This window comes from Lagopus muta, chromosome 1 (assembly GCF_023343835.1).
Source record: "Lagopus muta isolate bLagMut1 chromosome 1, bLagMut1 primary, whole genome shotgun sequence".
Classification (NCBI taxonomy): domain Eukaryota; kingdom Metazoa; phylum Chordata; class Aves; order Galliformes; family Phasianidae; genus Lagopus; species Lagopus muta.
Genome location: NC_064433.1, coordinates 5,864,599 through 5,880,463, shown reverse-complemented (window position 1 = coordinate 5,880,463; position 15,865 = coordinate 5,864,599). Strand labels below are relative to the sequence as shown.

Sequence of the window (15,865 nt, the reverse complement as noted above, 5' to 3'; positions counted from 1 at the left end):
CAGTCAAGAGTCATCTTCTAATTGAATGCACGTTTCAGCCTTGGCATTTATGCCCCAGATATCAAGACTGTGGACAATTGGTGAAGTCAGAAGAAAACGCTGAAGAAGGATCTGTGATAATTAGCCTTTGTATCAGACAACAAGCATGCAAACAGATGTTAGCTGAACATTGGAGACAGTTGTTTGCATTTTAACTGGATTTAACACAGGTGGAAAGTGTGGGAGCAACAGCTTGCTGAGGAGAGGTATTTCGGGTTGCAGATCAGATTTTAGCCACAAATCAAGCCCCATCTTTCTAACGAAGCTCAGCACAGCCGTGAGGTATATTGGGCTGTGTTGAGATGTGCCAAATATACGCCTGCTTATTTGCAGTAACTGATACACCAGCTCCTCTCACTCCTTCCCACTGAGCAGCCATCAGCAAGGGTGAGTTGTGGTTGCTCCCAAAAGAAGGTGGATTTGAGACAGTGGAAAAAAAAGTTTACACTCTAGCTCCAGACTCCTGTATAATGATTGTACTTGCATGTTTTAAAGATAGAGGGCTTTGGGAAGACATTCTTATATGGTTTGTGGACTTTTCATTTAACTTCACAATCAGGGGACTGACGTAAAATACATTTGAGTTACAGCCCCTGTAACATCTGGGTAAAATGAGGAGTGTCAGACTGAAGATGCTCCATGAAACTAAAGCAAGAAATTTACTGCTTCACAGAAACACTTCTGAGCAGACATTTCATTTCCTGTTCAATCCAAGTTATTATAATTTAGATGTAAAGGCAAAATTGCAACTGATTAAAATTGGGTCGGCAGCAGCTCCCATCTGAGGAAGCTCACGATCAGATAACAACCAAGCTGCCGAAATGCAGAGCTTCTCATACTTCACAACTGTTATTCACATCCATACAGCTATTACCAGTTGCTTTATTTATTTCCAGAAATACTCCCTGACTTTGTGCTCCCCCAACTTTAAAAACCATTTGCAGCACACAAAGGGTTACCAGTAGCAAAGTGAAAGCAAAACGCTCAAGGCCAAGCTTTCCCCCGTAGCCTGCATACATGGTTGCATTTTCAGCTCCTGTGTCCTGACAGCTGCTATCTTCAAGTATGCTGCGACATGCCTATTGCTGTACCAGCAGTCCTTTTGTTCAACTCTGAGCTTGCTTTTTAAGGCTTTAAAACCTTGGTGCATGGGAGGCGGAGAAGGGAAGACGTGAAGTAACAGACCAGAAAAACCACCAGAAAACCCTCTCCCCACCTCCAGCAAAGCCTTTCCCTCAGTGTTCTCATCTCCCAGCAACAACTGCTTCGCACTCACGTAGTGGGATTCTTAGGAGGATGTGAAAGCAGTTACAAACATCTGTTAATTAAGGCTCAATTTGCATCTGAGATGGGTAATATACTAATTTTACAAATGGGTATGTTGAACCACACAACACTGGAGAAAGCTGGCCAACAAGAGCAAATGAATGCGCACTAGAACAAGGGAGACTCCATTTCCTTATTCTGGCTACTGCTCTTCTAAATAAAATAAAGGTAAGTGGGCCTGATATGTCGATGGCTTTTATTTTGCAAAAGACAAAGTCAGAATAATTTTCCAGAAAATAAAGATATTCATAAATAAAACAACAACAACAACAACAACAAAAAACCCCACAAAACAGTTACTGATGAATAAATTGCATTAGGTCCAACTTGCAAGAAAGCATATTAATGTATTTTTAATGGCTGAACCAAGGGAAGGTCATTATACAGTGTTTTAATTCTAATACATTAGTGTTGCATTTATACATCAGCAGTTAATGTGATAATGTCAAACTCGCCACTAGTGTGGCATCATAAAAATAAAGGCTGTTTTAGTATTCTTCTGGAAAAAAAAAAAAAAAAAAGAGAGAAAACAAAAATCAGAAATGTTACCATCTCCTACTCCAGATCAGGAGAATGTCTTCTGTACCAATTCAGCATGCAAGATCAAAACTTTAAAGGCAAGTCAGCAGATGTGAAAAATGTAAATCTTGGGTAAAGTATGCAATCAACAAAGGCAGAGAGGTGTTTGCTGTTGTTTGTGGTGTGTGTTTGTTTTGCTTTGCTTTCCAAGTGAAACCTTTTTAATGCTCCCTGACCTGTAAACACCACTTTTAACAGAATGCAGGAAATAAATTAATAGTAGAAGTAAAAAAATAAATCTGAAAGTAAACTTGAGGAAACAGCCTCTTCAGCAGAGATGTTATTTTTTGATTCTTCAAAAGACACGGGCAATAATCTGGCAAGCAGCACCATTACAGTAAGCCAATGCTCTTCAAAGCTAATTTTGGGTAGTGCAGTGTGTCAGGTCTCTTATTTGGACATTGTATATATCCTCCAAAGGGAAAGTATCCTCCTAGGATTAACACTTACACAAATGAAATATTTCCCTGAAGATCACACTTAGAGCTTCCTTTATAAGGCTTCTAAATAGAAATGGTTGTTTATCATGTTATTAAATTTCTTCTCCCCCCCTCCCCTTTTTTTTTTTCTCTCTCTCTCTGGATTACATTTAACAAAATGAAAACTTCCTGAAGGTAATTACCTGGCTGCAATTCAAGGCATTCATAAACCTCACAGCTCCCTTTGGTGGGGGAAGGAGCCACAAGACCAGGACAGCAGCTTTGAGATGCCCAACATCCCAAGGACACAGTCCTGATGGGCTCCACCACACTTCTTCCTTAGGCTTCCACTCACTCCCGGTTCAGTGCTTGCCTCTTGTTTCGTATGAATTTGCATTTGACCCATTTTGTTTGCTCTCCTGGGGCCACAGGAGTCTGGCGTAGGCCCTGTGTTTCACAGTACACGCTGCTTCTTGGACTGATTTCCCTCCCCCCAGAGCTACTGCATATCATCTATGTAGATGATAACATGTTTGGTGCAGCTCGGCTGCTTGCAAGTGCTGCAGCATGCAGGGGCTCATCACCTCTGCAGGCATATGGTGGCAAAGGTAGAGCAATTTTGCTGAACCCCATCCTAGTGAAGAGGGATGGCAAAGCCAAAGTTTCCATTAGGAAGCAGACAAGTTTTTTTTGTTCCATCTCTGAAATTTTGTCTTCTCTGCAACTCTTTCATCTCTTTTCAGATGATAATATAAAATGGCACCTGTGTTTGGAGGACTGTTTGTGTCTATGGCAAGTGTACGTGCATAGGTGGAGTATTTCTAGGATTTCTTCTTTTTCAAAAGATAAATAATGTCGGTATCCCTTCTTTAGGCATTAAACCCATGTCCCTTATTACACACAAAAGATTACACTTACACTCTCGTCTGAAACCAAAACAGCTGCCATCTTCACGGTGCCCAGTAAGCTATTAACTAAGCATGTAAATGGACAGTGTAGGATAGGAGACCTTCTTTTGGGATAATGTATGCAATTATGAATATGTAAGTTAAGTTCTCATGTTCTGTTCTGACCTCTACTTACTAAAACGCTGACAAGGACTCTTGCCTTCTGACTGCAAGTCATGCTTTTGATGCATCCAAAACATTAACTACAGATCTAAATCAAAAATGAAAGAACATAAAACAGTTGGAGGACAAGGAATCCTCACCTTCTACTTAAACAGAAAAACAGAAAGCTGTCAAGTTTTCAGAGTTAAAATTTTAAAACATGAAACAAGTATGCTAATGGTTTGTGGATCTTGAGATAAACAAATATGCATTTTTTTAGGTTTTTATGCATTTCACAGAAATCTTAGGTTTTCCCAATCAAATTAAAGACTTTTACAGGTACAAAATTATTTTTAATGACCTGAACATAGCAGTACAATGGTGCAATTTACTGTACTCTATAAGGCCTATGAATATTTTTCTTTGCTTAACTCACTGTAAGCTTGATAAAACACAAAGATTAATGACAAGACCTGTTCTATGCCAGAGTTCATGAAGAGGAAAGTGGGATTTACAATGGAAAAAGCATGCATATCTTGCCTAGCATTTGAATATTTAACTTCAAGGAAATTCAGAACTTTCCCCTGTGATTTCCCCAAAAGAAAGCCTGAGATGCTGCAGGCAGTGTCCCAGAGCATTCACGTGCCAATGAAGAAATATTCAGACAACAGGATATGCTCATGCAGGCCTGGCTGCCACTGCTGCCTTCCTCCAGTATTCAGATAACCAAGATAGCTAACATTAGGCAAAGACAAACAGAAAACAAGAGTCTGAAGAGTAGGAGGACAAAAAACAAAAATAATCCACTTTTGTCCCACGCAAATCCAGAGTGCCCACACTGAGCGCTGGCTCCACTTTGCAAGCTTTGCATCTGAGTTATTCTTGAAGTGGCAGCTAGAAAAGAAAGGTCTCACGACAGCTTGGTTTGACTTCGTATGACGATCACATTACATTGGATAAACTGAGTGTAATGGTACGCGATAGGGGCAGGTACACGTGGGAGCAGTGCAGAGTACAGTTGGGGTTCTAATGCTCTCCCTTGCATGCTGGCAGCAGGGTTTCATTATCAGCCTCCATTTGCTGACAATCAGAAATCTAAGCCAAACAACAAAAATTTCCATCAAAGAATACTTATAGGGCAAAAGGTTAACTAATTTGGAAAGCTGTTACTGAACTGCAGAACATGACTGGGAAAGAAAATCTGGGAAAGCTGAGAAGGCTGAATTTTGATGCAGACCAAATTCTGGAAGCAAAGAAGCAAAAAAAAACCCAACCTCTCAGACTTTTATTATTTTTTGTCTTTAAATAAAGGCCCATAATGTTACAGTGAAGTGAATATGTGAAAACACAATTTCACACTGATAAAAGTTTTAAATGATGAGCCCTAGACAGAAATACTTACATTCATACTATGCTTTGAATCTAACAGCTCAAAAATCATGGAAGCAACTGAAAATTCAGGTTGATTGTATTCTTAATACAAAGTTGGTAAGCCTGATGGCTTGCCATTGCCTAGCAATTCCTGGTGTGCAATGACTAGTACTCCATGTTTCCTGAATACTGAGAGAAGAATACAAGTTCCAATGCTAATTTCAAACTTTCTGGATTTTCAAGTACTTGGTCACAGTGCCTAAATGCTATTATGTTGTTTTTCCATACATTAAAACAAGATTTAGGTTCTTATGGGAATGAAAATTATAGACTTGTAAATGAAGATAACTGTATTAATAGGAAAAAAGTTGTGTTTCTAACAAATGCAAAGGATTTCTAGGAAGGATAAGAGAAGACAAGATTTCAGGTTCCCAGGATTTTGATGCAAAATTCTGCAGAGGATCTGCAAGAAGACCTCCTCCCAACACCAACTGAAGCTGCTCTTTTGTCTTTTTTACCAAGCTATGCAGACCTTACAGCTTAAAACTGGAATATCTACACAGCTACAAACACCCACACCATGGGGTGCTTGATCTCCATGCTGTAATGGAGTTTCCCATGCAAAGGTCATGGCCTGCAGCAGTATGAGACTCGCATGACTCACCACTGCAAAAGCACTCTCCTTTTTCCTCATCAAACCTTACATTTGTGGGCAAGACCAGTGCCCAATGTACAGTACCTAACAGGCCTTCTCTGTAAGCTCATAAGACATGCTTTGTACAAGGTTTTCACCAGGAAAATACTAATGGGCTGAAATCTAAAATTTTCTGGAGATATGCATCAAGTCTTTCAGGCTATTTTCCTATTCTTCCATTGGGATTTTGAAAGAATGTGCCTTTAGCTAGTTGCAAGAGCAAGCAACTTTGGCTTGCTTTATAGGGAAAAAGAGGTTTGCCACTCACTGAGGTCAAGGCGGATCATTGTATTTGATGATCTTAATGGTCTTTTCCAGCCTCGATGATCCTATGATTCTAAGGTGTGAGCAGGGCTGTCACTCTCTGTACCTTCCTTACCACACACATGGTAGTGTACAGAACCATGTCCTAGAAAGAAAATGCTAGAAAGGTCTGATGAGCAGAGAGCCATCATTGCATCACCTGGCATCACCAACTTTGAAAGAGACTCAAAAAATGTAAGAGAACCAAAGCCCAAGAGACAGAAAGAATCATGAATGTATTGTAACCAGCTCGTGTCCTCTCCAATTAATGAAGAGTCAGGCAAATTGGACTGCCTACAGACAGAGAAGCCTGTCTGTCATCCCCCAGCCTGTCCCCCACCTCCAGGGCCAGAGACAGCACAGAGATCCGTCCCAGAACTTGTTCTGCTGTCTCTTCATAATCACTTCGCTGAGGCCTGGGTCCTAATCACAAAGCAAGGAGAAACAGTGATGGGGAAGGAAAGCCATGGGGTTTTGCAAAGAAGGAGGCATTGGGCCTGGTACATCAAGCCTTCTGGAAGGGAAAAACACCCATGGTAAAACCTGGGAAGTTTAACATACTTCAACCCACCCTGTCCCACTACATGCTGTCTTCTGGGACTGCCCTTCACCCATGCAGTAGCCATGAATTATAAAATACCTCTGACTAGGAAGCCTAGCTCACATTAGCAGTCAGTTTTGTCTCATCTTAGCAAAAAACACCTAAAACATATGGATATGAATGTTTCTTTGACATGCATACCTTCCACAAACACTGATCACATACCTACTATGAATCCAACAGATCTGTTCTGAGCAGGGAGCTTTGTGCAAGCGCCGCCTAATGCACTGTGTGGCAACACATTTACAACAGGAGCAAAGCTTATCTCCACATCTCATCCTTTCAAGAGTCTTTCTTCCAAAACTAAACCAAGATGCACACCCTCCAATGGATACAATCTTCTGACAGAACATGAATGCTACTGTATTAAGTTCCTTCACACAGCACCTAACACACTGAGAGTGGTCAATAAACAATGTGCTGCACATGATCCAACAGCACCGCCAGCACAGCAGGAAACACAGATGTAGCATAAAAAGCAAAAAATGTCATATCAAGGATAGCATTTAAAATGCCTGTTTCAGTGAAATTGTATTCTTTGGTGATGTCACAAGCACATAAAGCAAAACCACCACCCCAAAGTGACTCACCAAGTGTTTATTTCACCAGCCTGGGACAACAGCACCTGAGCCTGCCAGCAGCCCCAGGCCGCTCACCCCGTCTCTACCTGCAGGCAGCAGAACAGGCACACAGCAACCAGCTGCTCAGTTGTACTCCATATCACTTGCTTTCAGCCTTCCTGAACTTCCCACTTCTTCACATAGGAAAGCAGAAGTATGACACTCACTGTATTCTTTTTCCCCTCAGTAGCAAAGTTTAGCACTTCTGAGAAACAGCCAGAGTAACGCTGTTTCAGAAAGTGCAAGTGATCTGCGCTATCTTCCAGTCAGCCTGGTAATATGTTACACCCAGAATCCTATTTAGCAGTTTACATAATTCACAGTTTCTCTGGTTACACACTTTGTAAAATATGACATCCAGCTGGGAAAGCTGGTCTACTTTATTGTTGTACGCTTGCTTTATATCATCCAAATATCAATTAAAGCAACAACAACAACAACAAAACAACTACAAGGCAAATATCTTCACATTTTCACTTGTATATACACAGACAAAATGCTTGCTGTCATTCAAAGGGGAAAAATATCCTTGTCTGAAATGTAAACTGACTGTGCAGTGCTAGGAATCACGTATAATTTAAAACAAACAACAACAGAAAAAAAACAACAAATAAACTTGAAAAGTGAACAGACATACTTAAATTCTACATCAGCTGTTTTAACGGTGCAGTTCTTCCGAGAAGTGAAATTTAATCAGAACATGTTGTCAAATAACAGAGCTACATCCCACAAAGTCAACACGACATTTTAAGAATACAGCAGATACAGAGCTTTTACTGGCATATATGCACTTAGCAAATATTAGAAAAATCAATCAGAAACAAAATGCAAAACTCTGAAATGAGCACATGCCTTGTGTTATTCATTTCCAATCCTAATTGTTTGATTTAATTCATCGGGATTTATATATGCACCAGTACACTACTGAAACAGCTAAAATTAAATACATCCCATTTTTTTCCCCAGAAAAGTAATGGACTTTAGCAGTCATTTTATTGCAGTGAGAGATATTAACAAACAATTCTGCTCCTAACTCCAGGTTATAATGTAAGTGGATCAATTGATCACTTGCAAAAGGCAAAGTTTTTTTGCTTGATGCTGAGGGCAAACCACATCAATAAAGTTCTGACCAGACCATTCATTATTTTCAGTAGAAATCCAGTCACAGTCTAAATACCACCCAAAGTATTTGCTCTGATTTGTGGTCCATGGAGAAAAAACAAAAACAAAACCAAAAACATTTTACCATATAAATAGGAAAGGCCATGGACTGAACCTACTCCTGTGTTGCACCTAACCCATGCTGATCTATAAGAACGTACCAAACTTGCTATGGAAGATTTTACCACTCAAAAAATAAGACACAAACAGAGGAAAATGCATGTGCCACAAGATTTACCTGCTTGGTATATGCTATTTTTCATGCCTAGCTCTCACGGCTCTCACGACAGGTTACAAGAGTAAGCGAAGTGATCTTTAACTGGAATAAAGTTAAGTAGGGCAACAGAGAAAGTCAGCAGGTTATTCCACTGGAAGAAACTGCCTACAACATGCACTGGATTAACAAACAGTACTATTGCTTCAGGAAAAAGTAAATTTGATACCTCGGGGGGGGAGGGGGGGGGGGAAGGGGGGAAAGAAGTTGAATTAATTGGTAGGGTCTACCACCATGCATTTAATGCATGCAAAACCCTAAGTCTGTATTTAAAGTTACATATATGTATTACATACAAACAAAGCAGTTTAGAGGATAAAAACTGAAATCAGATCAGGGAGAAAAACTGTGCTGCATAACTCAGGCGCTAAAATCACTACAGAAGAGTAACAGCTAATGAAATATTTACAAATCAACATTAATATCATTGGACTTCAAAGGACATCACCTTCTCAGCATCAGCTTCTTGCACTGATCATCTGCAGTAAGCACTCACACCAGGTTGTTTTCAGGAGCTTCTTTCCAACCACACCAGCTCAAATCAAAACACCAATCCTCTAAAAGCCATGAACCGCCCTTGCAAAGATCTGTTCTGCACCTTCTCAAGTCCACTCCTGGATTTCTCATGAACTTTGTCAATGATTTACTATTTCCATGGGAAGAATAGGAAAGCGCTTAAGAACAAGAAGATATTAAACACTCACAAGGAGATAAGAGGCTTTGGAACATGAACATTATATTATTTGCAAAACCTTCTTCCAGATCTTACATATTCTGTTCATTTACATGACAGCAAACGGTAGAACTACAGTAAACATTTTAATTGTGTTGCATTATTTTGTGTAAGAGCTTGACATTTTTTATTTTCTCTAAGGAGAAGCACTGCCTATATGCTCTCTAGTGGATGAACAGGGTTTTTACAAGGTCCCTCCTTCTCTCTCCTTTAAATGTGATCAAATACGCATTGCTTTTATTCTGCCAGTATCCCAGTCCAAGATTTTGTGTTTGTCTAGCAACAACGACACACAACCAAAGCAGGACAGAGAGCAGCTCCTCCTCAATTTCCCTAATGCTTCAGGTGCTATCTGTGCCAGGGAAGTGAGAACACCACAGAAACTCTTATATGAACATTGGCAAGGACTATGTGTGAATGGATGATCATGAAATTCTTTTCATCCACACTTTGAAACTGATGTTCCTGTAATTGCTATCCACACGTGAAGTCTTTCTGAGGCAATGCCACAATTTCTTCCAGTATTTGAAAGGAGCATATAAACAGGAGGGAGAACAACTGTTTACGAGGGCAGATAGCAATAGGACAAGGGGGAGTAGTTTTAAACTAAGATAGGTGAGGTTTAGGGTAGATATTAGAAGGAAGTTTCTCCACACAGAGAGTGGTGACACACTGGAACAGGTTGCCCAAGGAGGTTGTGGATGCCCCATCTCTGGAGGCATCCAAGGCCAGGCTGGATGTGGCTCTGGGCAGCCCGGACTGCTGGTTGGCGACCCTGCAGGGTCCAACCCCCCCCAACCCTGCAGGGGGTTGGAATTGGATGATCATTGTGGTCCTTTTCAATCCAGGCCTTTCCATGATTCTATGAAATTCATGAGCAACTGTACCATTTTGGAAATCAATATCCTGTCCTGCATTTCAGGATACCAAACTCCCATGGTACAAATGCACCCAGCAGCATTCCATCCCTGGCGCCCTGCTGCCCAGAAGTCCCAGCTAGAAGGAAAGAGGCTATTGGCAGATTGTTTCCCAGAATTACGTCATTTTTCCAGGCTGAAAGGGTGTTGGGGAGGGATGCAAGACAACTCAGAAGTTTAATATAACTAAAACCTACCATGATTTCAGAACAAATTTTGCATCCCTGTGCAGATTTATCCCTTTGCAGGAAGAAAATGAGCCAGCATTCAGCACGCTCAGATTTAGAGGTCAGTGCTAAGCACTGCTACAAAATCCTTACCTTTGCTTTTACCAATTTTTGAATAAATCAAATGCAATTGGCAGTTGGGGTGATGACCTCTCATCAACACTAACTTAAAATGAGCTGCCCTAAAAGGCAGACAGATTTTTCCAGTTTTGATAGGGAATCGTGAGCAAATCATGAGCAAGTCATGATCCAGCACTGTGCCCACCCAGACAGCAGGTGCACAAGTTGAAAGAGCCCATATTCCTTTAGATTAGGTATATTCACCACTTCTTAATAATTTATAAGTCACTTAGCTTTCCAATTACAGTCATGCTAGTCATAAAGGAAAGGAGAGTTTGTTAGAGTTGGCAAAATACAGAGAAGCATATTATAAATTACTCTGGGAAAAGGCTTTGATGCCCAGTTTTGGGGGGCTTGGTAGATACCATTCCTCATAAGTCCACTTTTGCAGAAATTAAAGGAATTTACTTATTTTAATAGAGGATATAGGTTTCTATTCATCAGAAAGCATTCTTTCCTAGCTAGAGGGCATAATCACCGTTCACATCTAGACAATATACATTTAATTATTTTTATTGGCTAATAGAGTCTCTATCAACATGGAAAGAAAACACACTTTCAGAACTATCATCAGAAATTAGCATGCTCACAACAAACAGTTCAGCCCTGTGAGATAAGCCACTGTACGGGATGGCATCTTAAAGGCTGGGGATGGGGATGTCCTGAACGAAGCTTTGACCACTGGAATGAAAACAAAACAGAACTAAGAAAATCCTGAAGTCCCTCTGTTCCTTCCCTGCTCATCTTCTTTTTCTTTTTCTTTTTTTTTTTTTTGACTGTGATTTTTGATTTTTTAAAAGTCTTTTTTTTTTTTTTTTAAAGATACTTTTATACATTGCTCTTTTTGTATGCAGACAATCATTCATCTCCTTCTAAGCTTTTGAAAGCCAGCATCTTCATGGATCACCTTATGCAGAGACTTCAATTTTAGTTTGCCTTGAAACCTTTCATTAAAGCAGCACACTTTAAAACTGCCTCTCTTTTCTGGTGCCTACTCATGGCATTAGAAATCTCCACACACCACCTTGTCCTGTCTCAGATGTCTGAAGTCCCAGTGTCACAGACTATATAAGTCTCACCATAATAGGTCTCTATAATAAATGAACAGAAGCAGACACCTCAGGGCCATTTGTTTGATCTCACATCTGCATCTCAAAGAGTTGGATAGTCCCCATAACTCCCCTGGTGCCCCCTTACCCTCCACAGGAAACAAATATGCAAGGGTGCAACCTCAGATTTCTGAGGATGCTTGAGTCAAGGCAGATAACGCCTGATTTAATTCTCTCTCAAAAAACCTGATATTTAGGGACTCATAGATTGAAACCCACTGCTGTAGCGTAACTGAAAACTACACAGGGTGAATGCTGATACCACTGTAGGAACTGGCATTTTGGCTGGGAAAGGCACTTCTGCTAATGAACAGCACAATTTCAACTGCAACAGCAGAAGGATGGCAATACTGGCATTCACCTTGCACGCGGGCAGCTCATTCTGCAGTCTCTGCCACCCTACCTGTTTTATTAGCATGACCTGTTGCAGAAAGGAAGAAAGTCTGCAAGTACATCCATGCGGAAGCCTTACTTCAAAAACAATGCCTATTAAGTGCCAGGTACGACCTGTTTCACATTCCATCCTCTTGCAAATACAACCATCCATCAAGCTTGTCTTTTCCCTGCGAGCTTCTCTAAGGGAGAGGCAGAAACACAGATGCTGCAGGGTGACTTTCCTCAAGCTCCAGCTCCTTCCTGTCTCTTTGCCTTTCCCAGCTCTGCCCAGGAGAGGAGTTCAGTGCTGTCCAATCTGAGAGCACCAATGAAAGCTGCACTGATGGACTTGTGTGTGCAGGGTGTATCAGCAGCTTTCCCCTGAAAAATGGCTGGGGTAGTAACATGAGGTTGCAGCAGCCCAAGAAAGTTGACATCAGAGTGAAACAATGCAAGAACAGCATTGGGAAAGCTTGTCATGGGCATGGATGCCTCCTGCAGAAGACCTGCTCCATGATCCTGCAGGGAAATGCCCACCTGGTGCTGAAGGGTTACACACATTTCTGTTTTTTCTACAGTGGAGGCCAAATGGCTGCTGGCCCAACCCCAGGTGGTGGAGCTCCCTCCCTGTGCCCAGAAGCAACTGCTATTTGTCTATCAGCTCTGGAAAGTTCAGGGAAATGTGTGTGCTGGGGAGGCTGACAGCCCCTCTGAGGCATGTCCTCAGCTGCTCTGCACACCACCGAAACAGAGGAGATGAAGGGAAGCAGGCTGCACCTTGCTATAGGAGCCATGTTCCTCCTTAAGCATCCCTGAAGGCATCATTATATTTGCAGTCATTAGGGCTCTCCCTGCTCTACAGATAGGGAAGAGGTGGATAACAACTACTATAGGAGGACATCCAAATAAATGCTGCAGCTCACCACTGCACTCCAAGCAATAGCTCGATCATTTGAAAACATGCAGGCTGTCAGTCCCCTATCACTTATCATTTTAATTGACTGCCATTTCACAAACTTCTTCCAACCTGGGAGCCTGCATCCTACTTCCATTCTGCAAACCCATCACAAACCCTCTTGAGCATTCTCCTTTTTTTTATTTTCTTTATTTTGCACTTATTTTTCCAAAATGTCTCCCATGAGAAGCTGGAATTTGCTAGTCAGAAGCATGGCATGTGTATTTGTACAGTACTGGCCACTTTCACAAGGGCCTGCTTGTGAACAGCAGAACAAAAGAACAGCCAAGAAGGTCTTCCACTACTTTCTTTTTTTTGTCTTGGGTTTCAGAGGAGTTCCTTTTTAATCACAACACAGCAATGGCAAACCCCAACAGGAGATTTATTTTCTCATCTACATTAGCTTCTGACAGCACCCTTTTTTGCACCCTCAAACACATTCAGAACTTTCCATTCTTCACTCCGTAACACTTTCCTCATGCTTAATCACTTCCAAAATGTTCCTTTTTATATCACTCCCTCTCTTCTCACTCATTTCTTGTACCATTTATTTCCCAGGACTCTGCAATTTTTCAAACTGTTCCTTTTGGAGGGCAGCACCTCCTTGACTACGCTAAAATCCCTCCTGAAAACACACCTGCTGAGAGGCTCACCAGAAATTAGTCCCGTGGATTGTGTTTCTCATTGGCCTTTGCCTGCCTGTTCTCAAAGCCCAGGTTCACCTACCCGGGAGCACAGACTTCAGCTGGGAACAACGCAGAGAGGGGGAGGGAGGAACACCTCCAGAGGATCATTCTGAGCACCTAAGATTTAATGTAATAGAACTATTAATAATACATAAGAAAAGAATTATCCAGAGCTTTTTAGTCAGAAAAATCTACAGCCCAAGCCTCGTCTGAATTGAAGAGATTTTTTTCTGCTCACTGGGACATGAATTAGTACCAAGTACATAACCTACATTTCCAGTCAAACGTGCAGCATTGCATACAGCTCTCGCTCTGTGCTTTAGTTCCTTATTCCAAGTTCCTTATTCCATGTATAATTCCAAGCATTTCAGTTTTGCACCAAAATGCACTTGTCATTTACTGCCCATCACATCAGCTGTCAACACTTCTTAAAATCCTGATCCATTGTTCCCAGTCATTAACTCTGTCTCCAGTATCAGTATTTATAGCCCTGCGTTAGATAGATGGCTTGTTTGCAGTGCAGGCACCCAAACTGCAGTTGCTGGTTTCTCTCCCTCCCCTCTTTTTGCACACTAAATGCACAGAGCTGAATTCCCCGAGTAATGAGAGGCAAAGTACTTAATGTACAAACTGGACAACACCCTTAGTTGTGGAGGCACTTTTATCATGAAAACGAGCATACATTAAATGCTTCGCTGAATTAATGCCTAATTTCCAGAGCATTAAAACCCTGAGCTCCTTCTTTAAAAACCAATCTTAGCCCCACTCTTACTTCAGTACAACCTGAAAGTTTCCACTGAGCACCAACTTATCTGTGCTCTCTCAAATGGTGTCTAATTCAAGTTTCTAATCTGCGGCTTTTTATCTTATTCATTGCTCCCTGAATGTGGAATTCACTATCTATTTACAAAGGGGAAGTAAGTACTACCACTGTTTCCTAGACAACAGGAGAGCAAAATTAACTCTACTCCCACCCCTTCCAAAACAGGCGGTGATATTGAATTTTGCTAACAGAAACATATTAAAGAAAAGCTATAGCTAAATATATATATAAAAAGCAATGCATGGCAAAACACATTTGATGCTGCTGTGTCATGAAAGCATACCTTGTGTTACACTCACTGTCCCTTCAAAAACAAAACACAGCTTGCTTCAGCTACAGAGCCTACAAATTCATCTTGTGATAATTAGAACAGAGAAAAGAAATCTGAAAAATTTCACTCATTTAGCGTGGGTAAAAATCCCTCTTCCTCAGCAGGGCACACAAACAGAATTTTGCAGTGTATCAGCTTCGCGTGACATTTTAGTAGGGGTGGGGAAGACTTTACAAATAGGAGAGTTTGCAGAAAAACAAAGTGCAAATTAAACTGAATCTACTGCACTGGGTTTTGGCATACTGCAATACACTTGGCATGCTAACAATACACCGAAGGATATTCATCCAAGGGGATGAATTCGAACTGCCTGAACCTTTTCTCCTAGTCTGGAACTCACGGATTCCACATGCTGCAAAACCAGTACCTACTTCTACATCATTTCATTGTAAAGCTGCTGGACCGCTCAATTTTAAGGTGACACAAAAGGGAAGAGGAGATTGTTAGACACCAATAAAACAAAACTATTTCTCCTTGTTTTATATTTCAGTTCTTTATGATTAGTTTTATGGAGCCCTGAGGACCTGGGGGTCTTTTTGTAGTTGTGTTTAGTAGCCTTTTGCCTGGGTTGTGCCCAGGCAATTTGAGTGAGGTCATACAACACAGAACCAGAGTAATTCAAGAGAATTTACAATACAAACAGAAGTGATTTGGAGCACCATATATATTTACGAGAGATGTGAAGATAGAGATTTTTTTCTCTACAAGGAAAGACTCCAAAGCACCACGGTAGTCCTCTGCAGGTATGTATGACAGAACAGTACAGTCTGCAAGCCTGGATTGTAGCATGGTTTTTATAGCTCCTGGAAGTTTTTAGTGTGAAGTGCCTTTAGGATAAGAACACCATGCAGTGAGGCTGCAACTACCAACATGAGAACACTCTGAATGGTCACCAACTTCTCAGGTATATAATTATGAGAGGTACCTCCTTGCCTTCCCAGCAGTCAGTACCACATCATGTTCAATATGAAGGAGATGACAAGTATGGTCCTTTATTTTTTTCGTTCCTTTGCTTTTTCATTCCCTTCCCCCTTTGCCAGTGTACATCGCAGCAATCCGTCATGCCTCAAAGCCTTTTTCCCTTCACCCAAAACATCCTTGCTTATGTATTGGCAAGGGAGGGGAAAAAAACAAAAAACCAAGAAAGGAAAAT

At 41.1% G+C, this 15,865-nt stretch overlaps 1 protein-coding gene across 14 annotated transcripts in view; it reads right to left on the bottom strand.

The window, feature by feature from the left end:
- CELF2 (CUGBP Elav-like family member 2) overlaps positions 1-15,865 on the bottom strand; it is a 564,102-nt gene that overhangs the window by 202,090 nt on the left and 346,147 nt on the right. The gene's annotated exons all lie outside the window — the stretch shown is intronic.